Here is a 14588-nt window from a genome sequence, read left to right on the forward strand (position 1 = left end):
GGTTTAAGAACATGAAATCGACTTTTCGTTTTGTGTAAACTTGAATCAAAGTAGTAAAGGTTTTGGACAAAAATCGAATTCAATTGAAGAGGATTGCAATTAGGTGAACTTATTCATACTAAGTTGTACACTTGAGTTGATAGTCTTTCTATGTGTTTCATGCGTTGAACATGTCATGATTGACTAGCTTTCTAGGGCTTGATTACATGTTTAATAGGATTAGTCTATGTGCTTTCACTTAGATTAATTAGCATTGAAAAGTCAAATATGGGAAATTGTTTGCTTTTAACGTTTCACATGATCAACTCCTCTCTCATGACTTGGAAGAACAATGTAGGGTTAATTCGAATTCAATGATAAACTAGGGTTTAATCTTTGTTTCTTATGTTTCATTCTTGTACATGTGTTTTTATATTTTCTTTATTTTAATTTTCAATTCTTTAATTCTTAAAACCCCCCCCCTTATTTTTTGTTCACTTGTATATATTTATTCTTTATTTTATTTCTGTAAATAATAATTTTCTTTATTTGTTACACAATTACAGGTGTACCCTCAATCCCCGGAATAGAACGATCCCTATTTGCTTATACTACTAACGATATTTCAGGGTTAAATTATGCGCTTGCTCAAAGCGCGTCATCGGTGAGCTGTGATCTGTTGGTAAATTATAATTCCAACATTGTAAAGGTCATGGGTTCGATTCTCATTGACATATGTAAGGGTGGGGTGGGCTAAGGGTTTTTTTTTTTTTTTTTTTTTAAAAACTAGGAGGAATAAGTGGAAGTGATGGCCATGGCCGCAAAGGCTGACAATATTGCCTACACTTAATCAAATTTATTGAGGTTGTGCCTGGGCTTGCTTAGTACATGTAGCTATGCGATTAGAGACGTTTCTAGCTACTCTTGGTGACTTAGAATTCTGCTTCCTCGAGCCACATTTTATTTTCTATAACATTACCAATCTTCTAATCTTCCACAACTGTTCCCCCCCCCCCTCTTATTCTCCCCTCTTCTTCACTTACAAGCATCTGAAGGTCTTCTTGATTGATTCAAGTTGGGATTGTGTTATACTGATCTCGATAGAAAGAGTGTAGAGGAAGAGAGCATGCTGAGAAGAAGATAATTGAGAGATACAAAGAGAAGAAGAGGAGAGAATGAGGGGGGGGGGGGGGGGGAACCGTTGTGGAAGATTAGAAGATTAGCAAAGTAATTTTGTATTTTTTTTCCTTGATTTATTAATATATGAGGGTAAAATTGGAAGATTAAAGGCAAAAAAATTATAGTTGGCCAGTGTACTAAGATTTTTGTTGGAATGTTGGGTACAAATAGCAACACCCTTTTCTTTGGGTGACAATTGCAAAGACGAAAAGCCCCCTCACGTGCTAACTAAGTTAATGGAAAAATTGGATTGAAAGTCTAAAATTTAACTATAGGGTGTAAATTGGCAACATTTAGAAAAGTGAGAGTGTAAATAATCAATATTGAAATGTTATGGGGTAAATCGGTAGTCATGGGAAAAGTTAGGGGGTAATTTAGCTATTTTGCCAAAATTTTATGAACAAACTTTTCAATCTTATTCTTTGTTTTAATACACCTAGCAAGCACCATTCAAACCCAGCAAACATATAGTATATGTTTGCTAGGTGTATTAAAACAAAGGAAAAGATTGAAATGTTTGTTCATAAAATTTTATTGCTAAGTATACTAAAATATTTATTGGGTACATTTAGCAACACCCTTAAAACTATTGGAAATTTTATGATTAAAAATAAAATATATTTTATTTATTTCTTTATTTATTTTGGGGGTTATTTTTATTTTGTGTTTATTTCTCTATTTATGCTTTAACGGTTTTATGTTTTAAATATATGATTATTATTTAACCGTTATATGGTTAATGAGGTTATTGATAGTATGGTAAGTGTGCCCTATATAAGGGTATGTGGCTATGGTTGGAAGGCATATGGTGAGACATGAAACATGCACATGTGTGGGAGTTTAGATTGTCGGATAATGAGGGTATACATGACGGTATAATTCACCATAATGCATCCACTCTAGCCAAATACCTCTACCAAAGATATTCTTACAAACTATACATATACATACTTTACTTATACACCGTTTTGAGTGCACGGGTGATAAAGGCTTAATGAGGCTTCTTAGCTGCACGACGGAGCTCGAAGAGTTGTTGTATCTTGGGGGAAGTTCGTCATTCAACCCTGTGCAGTAGGGGACGAATCTTCTCTTAGGACAATGCCTTGCACGCCTCGACTCGATAAGTTTTCCTATATAAAACCTATATATTATATTATTTTCTTACTTTATTTCATTTTCTTATTTATATCTCAATTTTATTTCCCAAGAAATTACCATATTATTTTATTTTAATGTTACAGGAATTCCGTCCCATATTTTTTATAACAAAAACTACCATATCCTTTTTGGCAATATTCACGTCTCTAAGGACAAAGCCTGAAAACAATGGTAGTGGAGGAGGAGAGTTTGTTGTGCTTTGAAACAAAGGGGTGTTTGTCCACAATTTTAGGGTTATTGATCAAAGTATACCATGAGTTGCAGACACAATTGAACCGCATTAGAGATTTGGGAGGCATCCTTGATAGAATTTGCACCAGCATCTCTTAAGCTTCCAGCAATTTGGACAACTATAGCATTATCCACTTTATTCTTCCACTTTTTATTTCTATTTGTACATATGCATTTGCACAAGCGAAGTTTTGGTTGGTTTATCAGATTTGTGTCTTTGGGATATTTTTTCATAGAGATTTGTGTTGTTGCCTTGTTGGCATGCCATCATATTTTTGTCATAAAACTCAAAGCAATAGTGGTCAAGCATGCATCATTGACATGAAAGTTGATACATATTTACGCAAGCGTACATATAATTGTCAAGTGCGAGAAATATTAAGCCCGAAATTTATCGTACCTCGTGCATTAGATGTTGGACCTAACCGAGGTAATTGGCGCTAGGAAAACTCATAATCATACAATGAAAAATAAAATAAAATATTTACAAGACACCAAGCCAATGCTCTTCTTAACTCACATTAAGCTTAATCAAAGCCACTAATTAGTAGCCAAAATGAGTTATGCACAATGAAATCTAGAATTTTGTGGGAAGTTTGAATTGTGAGTTTCCTAAATTAAAAGCAAACAAAAATTGAAATTAAACTATTAACTATCAAATAAGAAATTATAACTTGCAAATATCGATGCCAATTTCACAAATGCATTTCCTATATGTTTTATGTCTCATATCTACTACCGGTTAGGGCTACTAAACCAACTATCTTTTTGATGTATTGATTATGTTGGTTATGGCCACAATCAACTCTCTAATTTGGGCATTAGCTGTAATATCCAAAATTAGAGACAAAGAGAGCTAGATAATAGAGACCCAACAAACTTAGCTACAATTAAGCTAGCTAATGATGAGGACACTTAAATCCTAGATGCAATAAGACTAATAAGCTGTCAAATTATAAATCTATTAATCACAATTCCCCACAATATCATTTCAAAGGGTCACAAAGCCTAAAAGCATGCTTCTAAGGACCAATAAATTCATATTTAAAGCATACACAAAAGAAATTAATTGCATTTATTTCAATTAAAGTTTATACAAGATGAGTTAGGGCTTGATAGGAGCATTTTAATGCGACGTTTTAACTGCATTTCCCTACATTTCTTACGTTATTTCCTTATTAAAATCCTGTTTAGGAAAGTTTCCATTCTTTGATTGGGAAAGTTCCTATTTGTAGAAAGTTTATATTTTTGTAGTTTCTATTTATCATTTTTAGTAAGTTGCCATTTTTCATTTTAGGAAAGTTTCTATTTTTCTTATTAGTTTCTATTTTTAGGACCTGCAACCAAGTGGAAAATCTTGAGGAGGAAAATCAAAGTTGCAACTAAGTGGAAAATCTTGAGGAGGAAAATCAAAGTTGCAAGCAAGTGGAAAATCTTGAGGAGGAAAATCAAAGTTGCAAGCAAGTGGAAAATCTTGAGGAGGAAAATCAAAGTTGCAAGCAAGTGGAAAATCTTGAGGATGAAAATCAATTCAAGTTGAACAAGTGATAAACAAGTGGGAAGATATTTTTTACAAATTTGTCTAACATATCTAGCCTTTCATTTATGTTCATCTCCACCCTCCATTCATCATTTTTTGGGCTATAAATACACTTCTCCTCTCACTCTCAAAACACATTCCTTCATCCATTCCATCTTCTTTGTCTCTCCATTTCCTTTCCATTTTCCCACACAAAATTCCTTCATCCATTCCATCTTCTTTGTCTCTCCATTTCCCTTCCATTTTCCCACCAATTCCTTCATCCATCTCATCTTCTTTGTCTCTCCATTTCCTTTCCATTTTTCTCTCCATCCTCTAGTGTATTCAACGTTTCAAGCAAGGGAGAAGAAGAAGAAGAAGGAGCCTTGAGCATCATCATCCATCCTCCACCTTGAAGCTTGCTTTCGAGATTCAAGAATCCATAACGTTTCATCCTTCATCCCCATCTCCATCTCACGGTGTAATTCAACCTCTTTCTTTGTAATCTTGCTTAGTTTCGTGAGAATTGTTTTTAGTTAACATTTATGTTTGAACAAGGTTTATATTCTGAAATTTTATGATTGAATAAAGAATTTCGATTCTTATGTTGTGATTCCAAAGTTGCTTATGTGTGATTGTTCGATTGAATTTGCTTGATAGAAAACTTTTATATGTTTATCTTATTTGGGTCGACACTTATAGGATTTGCATGTAATTGGTGCTAGGTTTAAGAACATGAAATCGACTTTTCGTTTTGTGTAAACTTGAATCAAAGTAGTAAAGGTTTTGGACAAAAATCGAATTCAATTGAAGAGGATTGCAATTAGGTGGACTTTTCCATAACTAAGTTGTACACTTGAGTTGATAGCCTTTCTCTATGTCTAATGCGTTGAACATGTCATGATTGACTAGCTTTCTAGGGCTTGATTGCATGTTTGATAGGATTAATCTAGGTGCTTTCGCTTAGGTTAATTAGCATTGAAAAGTAAAATATGGGAAATCGTTTGCTTTCGAATGTTTCACATGATCAACTCCTTTCACATGACTTGGAAGAACAATGTAGGGTTAATTCGAATTCAATGATAAACTTGGGTTTAATCTTTGTTTCTTATGTTTCATTCTTGTACATGTGTTTTTATATTTTCTTTATCTTAATTTTCAATTCTATAATTCTTAAACCCCCCTTCCTTTTTATTTTGTTACTTGTATATATTTCTATTCTTTACTTTATTTTTGTAAATAATACTTTATTATTTTAATTCTTTATTTGTTTATTCAATTGTATATATTTATTCTTTATTTTATTTTTGTAAATAATACTTTTCTTTATTTGTTACACAATTACAGGTGTACCCTCAATCCCCGGAATAGAACGATCCCTACTTGCTTATACTACTAACGACATTTTCAGGGTTAAATTATGCGCTTGCGTTTAGCGCATCAATTTTTGGCGCCGTTGCCGGGGATCGAAAAATCACTTGTTAAATTGTGTCATTTATTGTATATATTTGTTGTATATAAATTGTTTAAAACTTAGTTTAAATATTATTTATATTATTGAACACGAATTTTAATTGTAGGTTGTAAATTGAGAGGAATAGGTGAAGTCTCTTTTGTTAATATTGGCCTAAACCCCTTACTGGTACCTAGCTCAGGTCCCTTAAGGTTGAGGGCGGCCTTTATTAACACTTGTTGAACTGTCTTCACACTTATGAACTTTCTCATCTTAGTAAGAAAGCCTATGTGAAATGGTGTCTAGGAAGGGGACAACGTTCATGACGAGTTTTTGAATCCAGAAGTGCTTGCAAATGGGCATAAACCACAATGTGGGAGTAGCTCATGCCAAAATGGATTTTTCCTCTCGTGTTCGCCCTCCCCCACCTGGCCATTTCAGTAAGGTTGCCCAAACGATTTGAAAGGGAGTTTGTGTCTAGGCGACTATACTTGGGCCGCACGTCCACTTGATTTACCGCTTGGAATTTGATTCGATATCAATAATGTTTATAATAAAAGAAATACTTGTGAATACTCTATACATGTAAATTATTTTGTTGTTTCACACTTTAAACTTGTAAAAATACCTTTCACGTTTTATACGCACTTGAGTACTTAACTTGTGTCTTATGTACAATATACTTGTTAATTATACTTGTAGTTTGTAATTAATAGTTATACTTGTTTTTATTTTGTATTTCTTTGTTAATTATAGTTACTAACTTTATTTAATGTAGGTACCGTCTGGCTGCAAGACGTAAAATACAAGCGCTACTTGGGAGGCAACCCAATTCAGAATATAATCAGATTTGCTTTCTCTTTCCCTATTTCTTTTTATTTTTCATTTTTTCTCAATTGTTTTTATTTTAGGATTTGTTTTCGTAAATGTCTTCTATCTATGCTTACTTATTTCATTGCATGCTTTTAATTGATTACATTGAAGATAATGCAATATTTAAGTGTGGGGGAAGGGATTTATATTTTTGTCTTTCATTTTGAGTCCTATATATATTTATATTTGTCTTTTATTTTTTGAGTCCTTTATATATAAAAAAAAAAAAAAAACTTCATTTATTCAGTCTTATTAAATTCAGCTATTTACAAAAAAAAAAAATAAAAAAAAATATATATATAATAATAATAAAAATACTCTATACTAAGCTATGTCTGCATTTCCGTAGGAGTTGAGGCTGAGCTCAAGGGAAATGCGAGAGTCACCGCCATAGCCGCTACCTCCCTCGGAAGTAGTCTTCATGTTGCCAAAGATGTCCTCACCATGCATGGGGAATAGTGGAAGGGTTTCAATCTCCTGGTGATATTCTCCTCGTTGTTCCATGATCGATCCATCAACACCATAGCCGACACGTGAGCCAAAGTTTAGATCAATGGATCTACCATCATCAGTAGAACTAGTGGATCCAAAATTGAGATCGAGAGATCCACCAACCGGAACGTTCCGAAATTCCTTCAACTTCTGCCTCTCACGAGCCTTGAGGTTCTGGAACCAAAAGAAGACGTTCTTGTCCTCGATCTGCCCATACTGTTTCAGATGAAGGCAGATCTCTTGAATCTGCTCTGGAGTTGGGTACTTAAAACCCTTATCATAGTAAAGGCCCTTGAGGATTCTTAGTTGAGGCGGTGTGGGAGCCCACCGGTTACTACTCCCGGCTGCTTGGATGCTTCCTCCCTCCTCGGTTGGTTGCTGGGCTTGTAATTCCATTTGTTGCTGGGTTTGTAACTCCATTAGTTGCAGAGTTCGTGGTTCCATGTTGATGAAGAAAGGATTTGAGTTTTGAAAGAAAGGCTGAAGGGTTCAGAGAGAAAGGCTGGAACTCGGAAGAATTTTCTTTTGAAGTGAACAGTCGCTCAGAATGCACCTATTTATAGAACGAGTGAGCAGATCTCCACCGTTGGATGGACGATCTCTGAGATTAAATCTACGCATTGGATTAAAGTCACCCGAAAACACGGAAAAGCTGTTGGCGCGTGGAGGACACGTGAGGGAACCAAACGAATCTCGAGGAGCTGTGACAGACAAGCTACAGCAGAAAGCAGGTTTAATTGCCGTGAATCAAGGAAAAGAAAGGACGCGTGGGGGAATCAAACGAATCTCGAGGATCCGTGACAGACAAGCTATAGCCGAAAGCATGCCATAAATCCAGGAAAAGAAAGGAATATTTACACGTGGGGGAGTTTCTTGGGCCGTGAACTATCATAACTCTTCTCCTTCCCGGAGAAGCTTTGTTCAAACCGTGTGTTTGTTGAGATTTCTACCCTATTTTGTGCTTCATATATACATCCTTTTTTGTCTCCTCCAGATTTTACTAAGGTTTGTCTAAGCGTGCAGTTTCAAATTCCTTCTACTTCCTCATGGCTCGAACCAAGGTTACCCCTCGCAGGGGCGTCAATCAACGCCGTGTTCTCTCTTTGGAAGAAGAAGGTCGTCAAGCGGCCACTAGAGCTGGGCTTACTCGTCCATGGGACCATCGTCCTATCCGTGAGCGTACCCGCAGTCCCCTCCTCTGCCTCGTCGCTCTCCCAGACTGCATCCCGGAGAGTCTTCTTCCTCACCAGCTGCTCGTGCTCCTCGGCCTATGGCCACCCTGGAAAGCTTGTCGGATTCGATTGATGATTTGCGTTCCTCTCTCCGCGATGGTATTATGGTGACAGATTGGAGAGTCAATTGCATGATCGATTACATCTCTGAGATGAACTGCTCTCTGATCCGCTGTCACACTGCAATAAACAAGCTTGCTCAGGAAGTCAATAACTTGCAGAGTTATCCTCCTGGGTTTCCTCGCAAGGACGCTACTGCATCACAACATGAGGACCCGCCTCCGAAGGCTGAAACCAGCAAGAGGGCTGCCACTCGCCCGCATACCGCTCCTCCAAAGGAGTAAATGGAGGTACAAGTCTAGGCTGAAAGACTTTAAACATTAAGCGCTGCATGGGAGGCAACCCATTTCAACTGTAGCTGTGGAGGAGCCATCAAACGCAGATTTGCTTTCTTGAACTCTTCCTTCTATTTTATTTTCTTAAATTTTAAGTTGTTTTAGGTTTCGTTGTGTTCATTTTCTCTTCTATGCTTGATTTATGCTTTGCATGATTTATATTTGTTTATACATTGAGGACAATGCATGAATTAAGTATGGGGGAAGGGTTATTGCTTTATTGTGTTTTTAGTAGTTAGTATATAAAAAAAAAAATGAAAAATAGTTGATGTTGGATTGTGTTTTTTGTGTTTTTAATTGATGTTGTGATACACTAAGGTATATTGGATTAAACATAGTCTTGAAAAAGGGTAGCTGTTTCAGTCCCATTGCACATCGAGACTCCCTGTTCCCGTACCTAAGTGTTGAAATTAAATTAAATTGTTGAAAAAAAAAAAAAAAAAATTGGTTACTTTTGTTTTTGTTTTTGAGTCTTAGAATGCCCTTTCAACTGTCTAGGATGATTCTATATCTCTGAAATCATGATTAAAAGAGGATCATAAAATTGAGATGATTTTTAAAATGGTATTGTTTGGTTAATTGAGATATATGAAAAATGCATGCATGTGTAGTGGATATGGATTTCGTAACCTTGGTACAGAATATGAGCATGTTAGGATAAGTTTTGATTCATAAAAGCCCATGTGAGATATTTGAGCCATGTCCTTTTTTCTTGGAGTGATAATTGAAAAATATATTCTTAATTTCTTGGCGATGTTTTGATGATCTCATTATTCTTTCATTTGATTGATTGCTTGCCATAGATTAAGTTTGATGGACTAGAGAATGCTAGAATTCGCTCTTGTGCTTGTTGAGACTTTTGTCAATACATGGCCCTGATTCTGGAAGGGATAGAGGCAACCTAGGAATTACCACCATTGCCAAATAAGCATGTGTCCCTATTTGTGCCCGTCGTGGGACTCCCTTAGATAAACCCCTTTGAGCTTACATTAAGCATTTTCTTTCATCACCCTTAAATCCTTAACCCTGAACCTTAGTATAGCTACACTCCTACCCTTTGTTCTAAAACTTAGCGGAGCTATATTTTGGGACTTTACTTGAGGATTTGGCATTGAGAAAGAAAATTGAGAAGAGGTGAAAGTTCAAGTGTGGGGGTAGACTTGTCCATAAAGAAAAAAATATGTGAAAGCCGTGAAAAAGAAATGAAAAGAAAAAAAAAATGTGTACGGCTAGAAAATTAAAAGAAAGAAAAGAAAAAATGTATATGGATTTTAGTCCTCCATACTTGGTGAGTTTGGAGTTTGTTTTGAATTGAAGACCCACTATTGGAAAATTTCGTCTTTGTCCAATTCACTAGTTCGAGGGAAGTTTAGAGTGAAGATTGGGCCTAACATGAAGACATTTGGCCCTTTCATAAAACCTCTATGGGATGTGACGTTTTGATATATCTTGGTGGATTTCTAGAAGTCTCTACATCTACATGAGCTCTGCTAGGTTTTTAGGACACTTTGTGAAATTCCTTACCTTTCGTTTCTTAAAACCTTGAGCCTTGGCCCCATTACAACCTAAATAAGACCTTCTTGATCCTTAAGATGGGACAGCCTTTGATTTGTGGAGATGAGTTACAAGAGTTGAACCTATGGCTTGGGTCCATCCGTGCAAGTAATTGATATCCTTCATGAGATCTTTTCAAAAAAAATTATATTCACAAAGTGCTTTTCGTTTCTTATATATGTGAGCTATTTGATTGCCTCAAAATATTTTCTCTCACATATAATTGAGTGATTATAAGCTTTTAAGCATTGTCTTGAATTCTGAGAGAAGAAAGAGTGGATATACCTTGTGAGGATATGAATCATACTTGTTCGAAGCATGCTTAACAGAAACCATCACCATTGTCACAACCAAGTCCTACTTGTGTATGTGTGGATTATATGTTTTAATTAACTCTTGAATATCTACATATTGATTCTTGGTTGAGTGCTAATCTTGATGTTGTGAAAGTAGGAGATTTCTGAGACAAAAAGTTGAAGGGCAATAGAGTCATTGTTTTTGTAGAGTCTTTAATTTTTGTTGAGTGTTAGTGTGTGTCTTAGTGTGATTTTGCTAAGGGACTAGCAAAAGCTAAGTGTGGGGGAATTTGATAGGAGCATTTTAATGCGACGTTTTAACTGCATTTCCCTACATTTCTTACGTTATTTCCTTATTAAAATCCTGTTTAGGAAAGTTTCCATTCTTTGATTGGGAAAGTTCCTATTTGTAGAAAGTTTATATTTTTGTAGTTTCTATTTATCATTTTTAGTAAGTTGCCATTTTTCATTTTAGGAAAGTTTCTATTTTTCTTATTAGTTTCTATTTTTAGGACCTGCAACCAAGTGGGAAATCTTGAGGAGGAAAATCAAAGTTGCAACTAAGTGGAAAATCTTGAGGAGGAAAATCAAAGTTGCAAGCAAGTGGAAAATCTTGAGGAGGAAAATCAAAGTTGCAAGCAAGTGGAAAATCTTGAGGATGAAAATCAATTCAAGTTGAACAAGTGATAAACAAGTGGGAAGATATTTTTTACAAATTTGTCTAACATATCTAGCCTTTCATTTATGTTCATCTCCACCCTCCATTCATCATTTTTTGGGCTATAAATACACTTCTCCTCTCACTCTCAAAACACATTCCTTCATCCATTCCATCTTCTTTGTCTCTCCATTTCCTTTCCATTTTCCCACACAAAATTCCTTCATCCATTCCATCTTCTTTGTCTCTCCATTTCCCTTCCATTTTCCCACCAATTCCTTCATCCATCTCATCTTCTTTGTCTCTCCATTTCCTTTCCATTTTTCTCTCCATCCTCTAGTGTATTCAACGTTTCAAGCAAGGGAGAAGAAGAAGAAGAAGGAGCCTTGAGCATCATCATCCATCCTCCACCTTGAAGCTTGCTTTCGAGATTCAAGAATCCATAACGTTTCATCCTTCATCCCCATCTCCATCTCACGGTGTAATTCAACCTCTTTCTTTGTAATCTTGCTTAGTTTCGTGAGAATTGTTTTTAGTTAACATTTATGTTTGAACAAGGTTTATATTCTGAAATTTTATGATTGAATAAAGAATTTCGATTCTTATGTTGTGATTCCAAAGTTGCTTATGTGTGATTGTTCGATTGAATTTGCTTGATAGAAAACTTTTATATGTTTATCTTATTTGGGTCGACACTTATAGGATTTGCATGTAATTGGTGCTAGGTTTAAGAACATGAAATCGACTTTTCGTTTTGTGTAAACTTGAATCAAAGTAGTAAAGGTTTTGGACAAAAATCGAATTCAATTGAAGAGGATTGCAATTAGGTGGACTTTTCCATAACTAAGTTGTACACTTGAGTTGATAGCCTTTCTCTATGTCTAATGCGTTGAACATGTCATGATTGACTAGCTTTCTAGGGCTTGATTGCATGTTTGATAGGATTAATCTAGGTGCTTTCGCTTAGGTTAATTAGCATTGAAAAGTAAAATATGGGAAATCGTTTGCTTTCGAATGTTTCACATGATCAACTCCTTTCACATGACTTGGAAGAACAATGTAGGGTTAATTCGAATTCAATGATAAACTTGGGTTTAATCTTTGTTTCTTATGTTTCATTCTTGTACATGTGTTTTTATATTTTCTTTATCTTAATTTTCAATTCTATAATTCTTAAACCCCCTTCCTTTTTATTTTGTTACTTGTATATATTTCTATTCTTTACTTTATTTTTGTAAATAATACTTTATTATTTTAATTCTTTATTTGTTTATTCAATTGTATATATTTATTCTTTATTTTATTTTTGTAAATAATACTTTTCTTTATTTGTTACACAATTACAGGTGTACCCTCAATCCCCGGAATAGAACGATCCCTACTTGCTTATACTACTAACGACATTTTCAGGGTTAAATTATGCGCTTGCGTTTAGCGCATCAGGGCTTCACAACCTTAACTCCCAAAATTAAACTACTCACAACTCACAATCAAATACATAAGAAATTTTGAGATATTATAAAGAAGAGAGTGAACACAAGTTACTCACAATTTGCTATAGGCAATGACAGGACTCGCCCCCGATTTCACCCTAAAATCCGAAGTGGTCCTATGAGACTTACATTAGGAATAACTCTACCGAAAATTCGATAGAATCACTCTTAAAATGGACCCTGCAGGGCCACTTCAGATTTCAGAGTGAAATTTGGGGCAACTCCTGTCAATTTGGTATTAGAGCCAGGTTACGATCTTGGGACTTGTGGGTTATGGGTCCACTAAAAGTATCAAAACGAAGTTAAAAGTGAAACGAATTATTGTTTATCGTCCAAATGACCAGTAAACTGATAAATTAAAGTACGGGATGCAACATGCAAACATGAACTAAGCTTGAAATACCAAACTAAAATTCTTTGTGTCATGTCACTCATGTGAAGTCTTGATGATGTGGAGAGTGAGTCTCTTGTGAATCTTCCTTAAAATTCTTCTAAAATGGTGGGAATTTAATAAAGCAAAAATGGAAGAGAGAGAGAGAGAGAGGTGAGCCGGTAAACGGTGTTCGGCCGTTTCTAGGTGGAAGGGGAGGAATGGTGAATGTCAAAGTCAAATAGAGTAGGGTTACTGTGCGTGAAACCCAATCTCTTCCGTGAGGTGGAAAATGACTCATATGACCTTTGATTTGTTTCACGTGTAAAACTGTAAATAGGGAGGAATAGGTCAAGGTCATGTAAGTAGGGTGAGGTGTCAGCAAGTGGGTGGCCAAGAGAAAAAAATAAAATAAAAGAAAAAATGAAATCATGACAGTGCTAGACTCGGTTAATTAAACAATTAATGTTTAATTATGTCTGCAGGTCGGTTTCTTTGCTTCTTTCTTTTTAGAGGTGCTCTCTTGAATACAGTGTGGTTGACCAATCAAGATTGAGTTTTTCTATTGGAATCTCCAAATTTGCTCACTTGACCTTTATGTTTTTTGCACCTCTGATAGGAGCATTTTAATGCGACGTTTTAACTGCATTTCCCTACATTTCTTACATTATTTTCTTATTAAAACCCTGTTTAGGAAAGTTTCCATTCTTTGATTGGGAAAGTTCATATTTGTAGAAAGTTTATATTTTTGTAGTTTCTATTTATCATTTTTAGTAAGTTTCCATTTTCAGTTTAGAAAAGTTGCCATTTTTCATTTTAGGAAAGTTTCTATTTTTCTTATTAGTTTCTATTTTTAGGACCTCCAAGCAAGTGGAAAATGTTGAGGAGGAAAATCAAAGTTGCAACCAAGTGGAAAATCTTGAGGGGGAAAATCAAAGTTGCAAGCAAGTGGAAAATCTTGAGGAGGAAAATCAAAGTTGCAACCAAGTGGAAAATCTTGAGGAGGAAAATCAATTCAAGTTGAACAAGTGATAAACAAGTGGGAAGATATTTTTTACAAATATCTAGCCCTTCATTTATGTTCATCTCCACCCTCCATTCATCATTTTTTGGGCTATAAATACACTTCTCCTCTCACTCTCATAACAACATTCCTTCATCCATTTCATCTTCTTGTCTCACCATTTCCTCTCCATTTTCCTTAGTCACCAATTCCTTCATCCATTTCATCTTCTTTGTCTCTCCATTTCCTTTCCATTTTCCTTCTCCATTCTCTAGTTGCAAAGTTTTGCGTTTTCAAGCAAGGAGAGGAAGAAGAAGAAGGAGCCGTGAAGATCATATCCTCCATCATCCACCTTGAAGGCTTGCTTCCAAGATTCAAGATCCAACCATCTAGCTCTCCATCTCCATCTCCCCTCACGGTGTAATTCATTCTTTTTCCTTGTAATGATCTTTTGTTTTCCTTGTTTGAATTCATATGAACTTGTATCTAGTTAACAATAATGTTTAGGGTAAAGTTTAAACCCAATTTCTATGTTTAAATAAAGTTTTCGAATTCTATAATTGTGATTCTAAGTTGCTTATGTGAGTTTGTTCGATTAAATTTGCTTTACATAAAACTTTTATATGTTTATCTTATTTGGGTCGACACTTATAGGATTTGCATGTAATTGGTGCTAGGTTTAAGAACATGAAATCGACTTTTC

This window comes from Rosa chinensis, chromosome 3, assembly GCF_002994745.2.
Source record: "Rosa chinensis cultivar Old Blush chromosome 3, RchiOBHm-V2, whole genome shotgun sequence".
Taxonomy (NCBI): domain Eukaryota; kingdom Viridiplantae; phylum Streptophyta; class Magnoliopsida; order Rosales; family Rosaceae; genus Rosa; species Rosa chinensis.